The sequence below is a fragment of the Chiloscyllium punctatum genome, chromosome 28 (assembly GCF_047496795.1).
Source record: "Chiloscyllium punctatum isolate Juve2018m chromosome 28, sChiPun1.3, whole genome shotgun sequence".
Classification (NCBI taxonomy): Eukaryota; Metazoa; Chordata; class Chondrichthyes; order Orectolobiformes; family Hemiscylliidae; genus Chiloscyllium; species Chiloscyllium punctatum.
In genome coordinates, this window is record NC_092766.1 from 13,496,280 (window position 1) to 13,506,278 (window position 9,999).

General features: G+C 56.4%; 1 pseudogene; it reads right to left on the reverse strand.

Annotated features, from left to right (window-relative positions):
• Positions 1 to 2,781: 2,781 nt before the first annotated feature.
• LOC140453830 (arylamine N-acetyltransferase, pineal gland isozyme NAT-3-like) lies at positions 2,782 to 7,346 on the reverse strand (annotated as a pseudogene).
• Between the last annotated feature and the right edge of the window lie 2,653 nt (positions 7,347 to 9,999).

The window sequence follows — 9,999 nt, forward strand, 5'->3', positions numbered from 1 at the left end:
CCCAACCCCTACACTCAACACACTGACCGATACAGACACAACGTGACCCTCCCAACTCCTACACTCAACACACTGACCGATACAGACAAAACGTGACCCTCCCAACTCCTACACTCAACACACTGACCGATACAGACACAACGTGACCCTCCCAACTCCTACACTCAACACACTGACCGATACAGACACAACGTGACCCTCCCAACTCCTACACTCAACACACTGACCGATACAGACACAACGTGACCCTCCCAACCCCTACACTCAACACACTGACCGATACAGACACAACGTGACCCTCCCAACTCCTACACTCAACACACTGACCGATACAGACACAACGTGACCCTCCCAACTCCTACACTCAACACACTGACCGATACAGACACAACGTGACCCTCCCAACTCCTACACTCAACACACTGACCGATACAGACACAACGTGACCCACCCGACTCCTACACTCAACACATTGACCGATACAGACACAACGTGACCCTCCCGACCCCTACAGTCAACACACTGACCGATACAGACACAACGTGACCCTCCCAACACCTACACTCAACGCACTGACCAAGACAGACACAACGTGACCCTCCCAACTCCTACACTCAACACACTGACCAATACAGACACAACGTGACCCTCCCAACACCTACACTCAACGCACTGACCAAGACAGACACAACGTGACCCTCCCAACTCCTACACTCAACACACTGACCGATACAGACACAACGTGACCCTTCCAACTCCTACACTCAACACACTGACCGATACAGCCACAACGTGACCCTCCCAACTCCTACACTCAACACACTGACCAATACAGACACAACTCCCTCCTAGGTATCTGTGTATTCTGTATATAAACCACCCTGAACCCCTCAATTAGATTCCAGTCTGTAACTCCCTCCCGGGTATCTGTTATTCTGTATATAAACCACCCTGAACCCCTCGATTAGATTCCAGTCTGTAACTCCCTCCCGGGGTATCTGTTATTCTGTATATAAACCACCCCGAACCCCTCGATTAGATTCCAGTCTGTAACTCCCTCCCGGGTATCTGTTATTCTGTATATAAACCACCCCGAACCCCTCGATTAGATTCCAGTCTGTAACTCCCTCCCGGGGTATCTGTTATTCTGTATATAAACCACCCCGAACCCCTTGATTAGATTCCAGTCTGTAACTCCCTCCCGGGGTATCTGTTATTATGTATATAAACCAGCCCGAACCCCTCGATTAGATTCCAGTCTGTAACTCCCTCCCGGGGTATCTGTTATTCTGTATATAAACCACCCCGCACCCCTCGATTAGATTCCAGTCTGTAACTCCCTCCCGGGGTATCTGTTACTCTGTATATAAACCATCCCACACCCCTCGATTAGATTCCAGTCTGTAACTCCCTCCCGGGGTATCTGTTATTCTGTATATAAACCACCCCGAACCCCTCGATTAGATTACAGTCTGTAACTCACTCCTGGGTATCTGTTATTCTGTATATAAACCACCCCGAACCCCTCGATTAGATTCCAGTCTGTAACTCCCTCCCGGTGTATCTGTTATTCTGTATATAAACCACCCTGAACCCCTCGATTAGATTACAGTCTGTAACACGCTCCTGGGTATCTGTTATTCTGTATATAAACCACCCCGCACCCCTCGATTAGATTCCAGTCTGTAACTCCCTCCCGGGGTATCTGTTATTCTGTATATAAACCACCCCGCACCCCTCGATTAGATTCCAGTCTGTAACTCCCTCCCGGGGTATCTGTTACTCTGTATATAAACCCCACCCCGAACCCCTCGATTAGATTCCAGTCTGTAACTCACTCCTGGGTATCTGTTATTCTGTATATAAACCACCCTGAACCCCTCGATTAGATTCCAGTCTGTAACTCCCTCCCGGGTATCTGTTATTCTGTATATAAACGACCCTGAACCCCTCGATTAGATTCCAGTCTGTAACTCCCTCCCGGGGTATCTGTTATTCTGTATATAAATCTCCCCGAACCCCTCGATTAGATTCCAGTCTGTAACTCCCTCCCCGGGGTATCTGTTATTCTGTATATAAACCCCCCCCGAACCCCTCGATTAGATTCCAGTCTGTAACTCCCTCCCGGGTATCTGTTATTCTGTATATAAACCACCCTGAACCCCTCGATTAGATTCCAGTCTGTAACTCCCTCCCGGGTATCTGTTATTCTGTATATAAACCCCCCCGAACCCCTCGATTAGATTCCAGTCTGTAACTCCCTCCCCCGGGGTACCTGTTATTCTGTATATAAACCACCCCGAACCCCTCGATTAGATTCCAGTCTGTAACTCCCTCCCGGGTATCTGTTATTCTGTATATAAACCTCCCCGAACCCCTCGATTAGATTCCAGTCTGTAACTCCCTCCCGGGGTATCTGTTATTCTGTATATAAACCACCCTGAACCCCTCGATTAGATTCCAGTCTGTAACTCCCTCCCGGGTATCTGTTTTTCTGTATATAAACCACCCCGAACCCCTCGATTAGATTCCAGTCTGTAACTCCCTCCCGGGTATCTGTTATTCTGTATATAAACCTCCCCGAACCCCTCGATTAGATTCCAGTCTGTAACTCCCTCCCGGGGTATCTGTTATTCTGTATATAAACCACCCCGAACCCCTCGATTAGATTCCAATGTGTAACTCCCTCCCGGGTGTGTGGTTTTTGATATAAATCCCGAAGTGTTGGTTTTTTTTCCAGTTGGGTTTAAGCAACCATGAAGCCATCATTGGCCTGTGAGCTACAACAACAACTTTCATTTGGCTAGCGCCGTCCACGTGCATTTATTTGAATTCTCTCTCCGCGGGTGACGGAAAAGGGGACCGGCCGGGTCTGGGAGGAGAGGGTGCCGTCACTGCCCTCTCCCTCCCTCCCCCTCCCCCCGTTCCCCCATCCGAGTTCCGGATCAGGGGTATTCCTCCGGGGGCAGTATGTCCTCGTCCTTGGGCACCAGCCTGTTTGTGAGGACAATGCCGAACCTCTCCTTCAGGACCCGGGGTATCTCCTCATCGGTCAGCTCCCTCGTGGCCTGGCGGTCCCCCTGGGCACTGAACTCTGTCTCGATGAGGCGCCGCCCCCTGTAGGTGATCAGCCCACCGGGCAGGTGGAGGCAGCAGAAGGACTTGCAGGCGAAGATGGAGCTGGGGGACGTTTGGTGGTAACGGCACATGGCCCTGAACTCACCCCAGGCCCGGGGTTCGGGGCTGAAAGCGTAGAGGGTGGCGTCCGGTTCGGCTGTCGGCCCTGGGCTGGAGAGCGGGTAGCGCCGCAGTTGCCAGTCCCCCCCCACACCCCCCCCCCGCCGCCCTCGCCGACTCTCACCAGCAGGAGGAGGTGGTCCTTGGGTGGGCCCAGGCGTTGGGTGAAGGCGTTGCGTACCCGGCCGGATACCAGCTGGACCTGGTAGCCCAGGGCCTGCAGGAGCCAGGAGAAGAGGCCGTTCAGCTCGTAGCAGAAGCCCCCCCTCCTCTGGATGACCACCTTCTGGTACACGGCCGGCAGAACCAACTCAATGCCCTCCCCACAGTGAATGGCCAAGCTGCCGAAGGGCACTGCCAAGAGGTGCTGCCGGTGGATAGCCTTGAGGTTCTCCAGTGAGGGCTCGGTCGCTCCCCTGTAGCCAATACGGGACAGGTACTCGCTGGTGTCCATTCTACTGGGAGAGGAAAAGGGAGGGGGGGGGTGGTTAGATCACAGAGTCATTGAGAGATACAGCACAGAAACAGGCCCTTCGGCCCAACCCCGTCCATGCTGACCCAGATATCCTTCACCCAATCTGGTCCCGTTTGCCAGTTCTTGGCCTCTATGCCTTCCCATCCCTGCCCTTTTTAAAGGCCGCAACTCGACCCTTTTCTGGGTGCGCCATGTGTCTGGGTGTGTGACTAGGGGCAACTGTACCATTCACGATCGGAGACGGTTACAGAGAGTGGGGGGGAACTCGGCCCGGACAATCACAAAGGCCAACCCTCCCACCTATCGAACCTATCTCCCAGGCCCCGCTGTCCAGGGAAAGGCCGCCAGCATTCTCCAAGATCCATCCCACCCTGGCAGTGTTTTTCTCCGACCTCTCCTCCCATCGGGGGGAGAAGGTACGGGAATCCTGAACACACCCAACCAGCCGGTTTCAAAGCAGTTTCTACCCTCCTGTTGTCAGGAGACTGAACGGGCTCTCAAACCCTTCACATTCACCTCTCCCCGTGGTTTGGGTTTTGCTGCCGTTTACCTATTATTTACTGATCGACGCTACGTCACTCTGTGACCGGCCTGGTTTGCTCGCAAGACAAAGCTGTCCGCTGTGCCTCGGTACACAGGACAATCGATTCAATTCAGTTCAACTCACATAATGTGGCGGTGGGTGGGGCGGGGGGTTGGGAACAAGACGAGACAGTGAGGTGGAAACTGGAGACTGTAAGAATCACCAGGTTGGCATCGCCAAGGGGGAAGAGTTGGCAGCTGAAAGCAAAAGCACTGGCAGCTGGAAACGCGTGGAGTATCGTGGGTAAGGGAGGCAAACATATTGGGGCCTGGGAGTATGATGTTAAACTGTGATCATTGATATGGTTGAAGGAAGGGCAACTAAATGTTCCAGGATATAGATGCTTCAGACAGGACAGGGAGGGAAGTAAAAGGGGGGGGGTGTGGGGGGGGGGAGGAGTTGCATTACTAGTCAGGGGTGATATCATGTCCGCACCAAAGGAGGACTTGACAATAGACCAATAGGTGCAGGAGTAGGCCATTCAGCCCATCGAGCCTGCACCACCATTCAATAGGATCATGGCTGATCATTCCCAATCAGTATCTTGTTCCTGCCTTATCTCCATAACCCTTGATCCCACGATCCTGGAGAGCTCTATCCAACTCTTTCTTCAATGAATCCAGAGACTGGGCCCTCCACTGCCCTCTGGGACAGACCATTCCACCCAGCCCCCACTCTCTGGGTGAAGAAGTTTCTCCTCATCTCTGTCCTCAATGGTCCACCCCGTATTTTTGAGCTGTGTCCTCTGGTTCGGCCCTCGCCCCTCAGCGGAAACATGTTTCCTGCCCCCAGAGCGTCCCAATCCTTTCATAACCCTATCCATCTCAATCAGATCCCCTCTCAGCCTTCGAAACTCCATGTGCATAATATCAGCAGTCCTTCCACATCCATCAAGTTGATAGATGAAGGCAGGACTGCTGATGTCATACAAATGGACTTTAGGAAGGCATTTGATAAGTTCCCCATGGTAGACCAAAGGAGAATGCAAAGTCACATGGTGTGCGGGGTGTTCTAGTGAGGGGGGGGCAAAGAACTGGTTAATTAACAGGAGACAGAGAGTAGGAGGTTTCTCGAAATGGGGAAAGGTGACCAGTGGTGTCCCACGGTGAGGGGGGGGGTCAGCGCTGGGGCCGCTGTTGTCTGTCATATACATCAACGACCTGGAAGAGGGCACCCTTGGGTCTGATCAGCAACTTTACAGGTGACACGAAGACTGATGGAGGGGCAGAAAGCAGAAGGGGGGCTGTCCGAGAATAGACAGGAGGAGAGAGACGGACTGGAGAGTTGGCCGGAGAACTGGCAGATGTGACGTCAGCGCATTTTGGGGAGTCTGACTCTGGAGCAAAACGATAACGATAAATGGAAGAGCTTTGGGAGAGGTTGGTGGGCAGAGGGAGCTGGGAGTTGCAGGTCCATAGTAACCTGGAGGTGGTTGCTCAGGGGGGGGGGGGGGGGGGGATAGATAGAGTGGTCAAGAAGGCATATGGGTATACTAGCCTTCACCAGACAGGGCACTGAGTACAGCAGCTGGCACCGTCTGGTTAAAACATTGGTTCGGCCACATTTCGGTGGACAGTTCTGGGCGCCACATTCCCAAAAGGGGGTGGACGCTTTGGAGAGGGGGGGGGGCAGAGGAGGTTTACGTGGACGTTGCCTGGCGTGGAAGGTGCGAGCTACGAAGGGAGGTTGAGTAGGATAGGTTTGTTTTTCATCAGAGAAAAGGAGATTGAGGAGGGGGGGGGGGACCTGATTGAGGTCGACAAAGTCACGAAGGGTGTAAACAAGGTGGCTCGAGAGAAGCTTTCTCACAGGGTGAGGGATTCAGTGACAAGAGGTCACGGGGTCAAGGTGAGAGGTTCAAAGGTTAAGGGGGGGGGGTAGACGGGGCAAGGACTTTATACAGAGGACACTAGCTACCTGGAAGGTGTGGCCAACAGAGGGAGTGGAGGCAGGCACAGTAGATTCATTTAAGGTGTGTCCAGGCAGATGCAGGAGGAGGTGGGGAGCAGGTTTTAGACAGTGGATTGGGATCGGCTCAGGTTTGGAGGGCCGAAGGGCCTGTTCCTGGGGTCCTTTATCTTTGTTCTTAACTCAATCCACCCCATCCTCTGGCAGCTCGCTCCCCAGGCGTACCACCCTCTGCATGAAAAACATTGACCCTTCGGCCCCTTTTATATCTTCCCCCTCTCACCCTAAACCTCTAGTTCTGGACTCCCCGACCCCAGGGGGGGGGGAAAGACTATGACTGTTTACCCTATCCATGCCCCCTCACGATTTTATAAACCTCTATAAGGTCACCCCTCAGCCTCCGACGCTCCAGGGAAAACAGCCCCAGCCTGTTCAGCCTCTTCCCTGTAGCTCAAACCCTCCAACATCCTTGTAAATCTTTTCTGAGCCCTTTCAAGTTTCACAACATCTTTCCGATAGGAAGGAGACCAGAATTGCACGCAATATTCCAACAGTGGCCCCTAACCAACGTCCTGTACAGCCGCAACATGACCCTCCCAACTCCCTGTACTCAATACTCTGACCAATAAAGGGAAACATACCAAACGCTGCCTTCACTATCCTATCGACCTGCGACTCCACTTTCAAGGAGCTATGAACCTACAACTCCAAGGTCTCTTGGTTCAGCAACATCAGCGCAGTGGGTGTGGCAAAGTCCCCTTTTCCCAGCGCCACACCTCCCTTCATCTGGGTCAACGAGAAGGAGGTCGTTTGGAGTCAATTTCCCAAGGGTCGGGAGTCATCTATAGCCCTAATCCATGAGGAAATGGTACCCAAGGTTCATTGGTGGAGGGATGGGGGGGTGTCACACAAAGAATCAATGATGCTCTTTGTGCCCTGCAGCGATCCTTTCCCCCTCCCAGTGGGATTAAGGCAGTCTGAGGTTGTCATATGTAGCTCCACATCTGCCAGACCACCCCCCCCGCGGAACCATTCAGCGACCTGCCCTCTTCCACAGTCAGGTCCCCCCCCCCCCCCCCCCACACACATTGATCACCTGAGTGTGAGCTGGTAACTTACAAATATCATTCGTGTCACATAACTGTCAAGCAATGGCCACCTCCAATGAGAGACAGAATCTAACCATCGCCCCCTTGATGTTCACTGGTGTTACCGTCACTGAATCCCCCTCCCCCCCACTATCAACATCCTGGGGGTTCCCATTGAGAGAGAATCTAACCATCGCCCCCTTGATGTTCAATGGTGTTACCGTCACTGAATCCCCCCTCCCCCCCCACTATCAACATCCTGGGGGTTCCCATTGAGAGAGAATCTAACCATCGCCCCATTGACGTTCAATGGTGTTACCGTCACGGAATCCCCCCCCTCCCCCCCCACTATCAACATCCTGGGGGCTCCCATTGAGAGAGAATCTAACCATCACCCCCTTGATGTTCAATGGTGTTACCATCACTGAATCCCCCCTCCCCCCCCCACTATCAACATCCTGGGGGTTCCCATTGAGCAGAAACTGACCGGGACCCAGCCCCATATCAATCCTGTGGCTCCAAGAGCAGGGTCAGAGGCTGGGAATCCTGCAGCGAGGAACTCCCCCCCTGACTTCCACCTCCCCCTCCCCCCCCACCCCATCCCCCCACCAAAGCCTGTCCTACCATCAACAAGGCACTGTCGGAGGTTCAGGGCTGAGGGAGTGGGCACTGTCGGAGGTTCAGGGCTGAGGGAGTGGGCACTGTCGGAGGTTCAGGGCTGAGGGAGTGGGCACTGTCGGAGGGTCAGTGCTGAGGGAGTGGGCACTGTCGGAGGGTCAGGGCTGAGGGAGTGGGCACTGTCGGAGGGTCAGCGCTGAGGGAGTGGGCACTGTCGGAGGGTCAGGGCTGAGGGAGTGGGCACTGTCGGAGGGTCAGCGCTGAGGGAGTGGGCATTGTCGGAGGGTCAGGGCTGAGGGAGTGGGCACTGTCGGAGGGTCAGCGCTGAGGGAGTGGGGACTGTCGGAGGGTCAGCGCTGAGGGAGTGGGCACTGTCGGTGGGTCAGGGCTGAGGGAGTGGGCACTGTCGGAGGGTCAGGGCTGAGGGAGTGGGCACTGTCGGAGGGTCAGTGCTGAGGGAGTGGGCACTGTCGGAGGGTCAGGGCTGAGGGAGTGGGCACTGTCGGAGGGTCAGGGCTGAGGGAGTGGGCACTGTCGGAGGGTCAGGGCTGAGGGAGTGGGCACTGTCGGAGGGTCAGGGCTGAGGGAGTGGGCACTGTGGGAGGGTCAGGGCTGAGGGAGTGGGCACTGTCGGAGGGTCAGGGCTGAGGGAGTGGGCACTGTCGGAGGGTCAGGGCTGAGGGAGTGGGCACTGTCGGAGGGTCAGCGCTGAGGGAGTGGGCACTGTCGGTGGGTCAGGGCTGAGGGAGTGGGCACTGTCGGAGGGTCAGGGCTGAGGGAGTGGGCACTGTCGGAGGGTCAGCGCTGAGGGAGTGGGCACTGTCGGAGGGTCAGCGCTGAGGGAGTGGGCACTGTCGGAGGGTCAGGGCTGAGGGAGTGGGCACTGTCGGAGGGTCAGCGCTGAGGGAGTGGGCACTGTCGGAGGGTCAGGGCTGAGGGAATGGGCACTGTCGGAGGGTCAGGTGTGAGGGAGTGGGCACTGTCGGAGGGTCAGTGCTGAGGGAGTGGGCACTGTCGGAGGGTCAGGTGTGAGGGAGTGGGCACTGTCGGAGGGTCAGTGCTGAGGGAGTGGGCACTGTCGGAGGGTCAGGGCTGAGGAGTGGGCACTGTCGGAGGGTCAGGGCTGAGGGAGTGGGCACTGTCGGAGGGTCAGGGCTGAGGGAGTGGGCACTGTCGGAGGGTCAGCGCTGGGGGAGTGGGCACTGTCGGAGGGTCAGCGCTGGGGGAGTGGGCACTGTCGGAGGGTCAGGGCTGAGGGAGTGGGCACTGTCAGAGGGTCAGGGCTGAGGGAGTGGGCACTCTCGGAGGGTCAGTGCTGAGGGAGTGGGCACTGGCGGAGGGTCAGCGCTGAGGGAGTGGGCACTGTCGGTGGGTCAGCGCTGAGGGAGTGGGCACTGTCGGAGGGTCAGGGCTGAGGGAGTGGGCACTGTCGGAGGGTCAGCGCTGAGGGAGTGGGCACTGTCGGAGGGTCAGCGCTGAGGGAGTGGGCACTGTCGGTGGGTCAGGGCTGAGGGAGTGGGCACTGTCGGAGGGTCAGGGCTGAGGGAGTGGGCACTGTCGGAGGGTCAGTGCTGAGGGAGTGGGCACTGTCGGAGGGTCAGGGCTGAGGGAGTGGGCACTGTCGGAGGGTCAGGGCTGAGGGAGTGGGCACTGTCGGAGGGTCAGGGCTGAGGGAGTGGGCACTGTGGGAGGGTCAGGGCTGAGGGAGTGGGCACTGTCGGAGGGTCAGGGCTGAGGGAGTGGGCACTGTCGGAGGGTCAGGGCTGAGGGAGTGGGCACTGTCGGAGGGTCAGCGCTGAGGGAGTGGGCACTGTCGGTGGGTCAGGGCTGAGGGAGTGGGCACTGTCGGAGGGTCAGGGCTGAGGGAGTGGGCACTGTCGTAGGGTCAGGGCTGAGGGAGTGGGCACTGTCGGAGGGTCAGCGCTGAGGGAGTGGGCACTGTCGGAGGGTCAGCGCTGAGGGAGTGGGCACTGTCGGTGGGTCAGGGCTGAGGGAGTGGGCACTGTCGGAGGGTCAGGGCTGAGGGAGTGGGCACTGTCGGAGGGTCAGTGCTGAGGGAGTGGGCACTGTCGGAGGGTCAGGGCTGAGGG